At 41.3% G+C, this 2,606-nt stretch overlaps 1 protein-coding gene across 3 annotated transcripts in view; it reads right to left on the reverse strand.

Moving 5' to 3' along the window:
- trim66 (tripartite motif containing 66) overlaps positions 1-2,307 on the reverse strand; it is a 25,929-nt gene extending 23,622 nt beyond the window's left edge. For all 3 annotated transcript variants that reach the window (XM_014026670.1, XM_014026664.1, XM_014026658.1), the window contains exon 1: positions 2,066-2,307. The gene's annotated coding sequence lies outside the window, so the exon portion shown is untranslated. The remainder of the gene's footprint in view (positions 1-2,065) is intronic.
- Positions 2,308-2,606: the final 299 nt, after the last annotated feature.

A 2,606-nucleotide genomic window follows, 5' to 3' on the forward strand; every position in this document is an offset into this window, starting at 1 on the left:
GTTGTAATGTGACAAAATATGGAAAAGTTCAAGGGGTATGAATACTTTTGCAAACCACTGTATATATTGCTAACAGCCAAGTCGAGTTGACTCTAAGCCATGCACCAAACTCAAGGTCAAATGTGGCCCACCACTGCATTTTTTTGTGCTCCGCGAGAGCTTAAAAACAAATGAATGTCTTAAAATCAGCACTGACCACAAACTACATCTCCCATAATGCATGTCGGTTATTTTACCCACAAAATGATGGCGTTCCACCACTAGGACAAGGTGCACAGGGTTCAAAAGCAGCCGGCGAAATTTGCGTCATCTCCATTAAGCTGCACTGTCACCAGCTACTTTGGCTGTGCCACGTTGTAGTGGGAAGTGGGAATTTCCTACGAACAAGTTGTTAATTTAAACTGGAAATCCACCTCCAGTGGGAATTCCTTGTCGTAAAGTGGGAAAACTCAAACTACCCAAGTTCGGAAAGCAAGATGGTGGCTTCTTACCACTACTCAACAGCAACTAAAAATCTCTTACTTATACTTTTAATATTTCTGTATTATTTACTTAACATTAAGTCAGTTGTAATATATGTTCTATTTAAAAATACTACATAGAGCTCACTTTTGTTTGGTTCTCGGCCATAGCAATGTTTTGTCGAAGTTTAACATGAAACATCTAAGTTAAAATGGACATTTCATGCAAAATTGACTTTTTTAGCAGTTAAATATATTTTGTGTATAGGCCTATTGGAGTCTCTAGGAGTGAAAAAAGGTCTAATTTAGTCCCTCCCAATGCTGCAAACATACTGTTTTTATATTCTGTTTAGCTTATATTTTCAACTAGTTCTGTTTTCTCTATTTTATTTTCTGAACTTGCCAGGTTTTGTGACAGAACAGACAAATAAGGTTTGGATTTACAACTACAATTTCATTCATTCTCCTGTCACTCTGGGTCACGCTTTTGTAAATAAAAAGTTTCTGAGCCGCCAGTCGTAAACCCACTGGATCGGTCTGGAAGCAGGATGGGGGTGGGGTGTGAGGCGCCTCATTTGGATTTAAAGAGACAGCCTCAAAACGAGTTGATCTGAGACAAATCTCAGAAAAGGGGCGAAAGAGGGGGGGATTCAGACCAAAGCATTGCAATTCCACTTTATACAGACCCCAACTGAATGATTTAAATGTGGAAAAAGAAGGATTTAAAAGCATGATATTCACTTTAKTTACAGCCGTGAGTTTGACACCCCAGCTGTAAACAGTTAGTGCCAAAGTTTCAAGCAGGAATGTTGCCAAACTGCACTCAGGCTATGTGTTGGGCATGACTCTCAGCTACAACCACAACAGGATCTTTTGACAAACCTAAACGAATATTTTTAATTTAGTTCATCAAACATGGTTGTTTTATAGTGCAATGAAACAACAAATGTGTTTATTTTACCCTCCACGCTACAAGCCTGTATAGGTTTGAAGATTTCAGGGAAATGTTTTTTTGGGAATTGGGATTTCCTGGTTGTCTCCTTCCTGACACGTTCTACCTGTTCACTTTATGAAAGCACACTGCTTCAGAAACACCAAGCAACATGACGGGCAGAGTGTGTGTCTGCCCCCGCATCCATCCATCCATCCATCCATCCTGTGCCTCCTCCTGCCTGCAGCATCAGCAGCCTCACCTCCAGCGCATCACCGCGCGGCGCGGCACGGCACGGCACGGCACGGCACGGCACGGCACGGCGCGTCATTCTTTTTTAGAAAGTGCGCAGGAGATTCCGCCCCTAAACATGGAGCCATCCTCAGCGGCGCAGCCCCACAATAAAAGTCCGCGCACACACACGGCTAGTTTCACGCAATTAAATCAACCCGAAACTGCGCCACCCGCACGGAATTCTCCGCACGGACTTCTTGTGCCCGCCTGCAAAATAAACAAATAAATAAATAAACAAACATCCTGACAGCCGAGCACATGAGGAGTGAGTGTTTGTTTTTGTCGGTCCAGAAGAAACGAGACTCAGCCTGAAGAGGAAACTAAACCCTCGTTTTTGTCTCTGCTGCAGGGGAAGAAAAGAGTGCAGATCTGTCTTTACCTGGACCCCGAGCATCTCCGGGTGGCGATCCCCCCCTCCTCACTGCGTGTCGCTCTTTGGATCCGGACAAAATATTTTTGGGAGATTCCAAGTCTCGCAGATAATCGTGAGATTTTCTGCAGCAGCGATCCTTCTGACGTTTCTCAGGCGCTGAAACGTGCTGTGGCACCTGGAGCCTTCTGCTTTATTAGAAAGAGAAAATGAAGAAGTTTGTAAAAAAAAAAAATTCTTCCCAGGTGAAAAGTGAAAAGACTTTAATGGATAATAAGTATATTTAATGTTTAATGATTTGTTGCAAAGATACTAAAATATAAAAATATTTTTGGCAAATAGTGCCACACTTTGATAGTAGTAACGCTTTATTTTACTTATGAAAACTACTTATCAATATGACTGTATATATTATATATGATCTAGTGTGTTTTTTTAAATAAAGTATGGCTCAGATATTGGTATTCTAATGGACATTTTTGAAAACTTCCACATGAAATCCAACAAAAATAAGAATAAAACAATTGGAGCCAATGTAATAACTTTTAAG

The sequence above is a fragment of the Austrofundulus limnaeus genome, unplaced genomic scaffold (genome assembly GCF_001266775.1).
Source record: "Austrofundulus limnaeus strain Quisiro unplaced genomic scaffold, Austrofundulus_limnaeus-1.0 Scaffold5, whole genome shotgun sequence".
Taxonomy (NCBI): domain Eukaryota; kingdom Metazoa; phylum Chordata; class Actinopteri; order Cyprinodontiformes; family Rivulidae; genus Austrofundulus; species Austrofundulus limnaeus.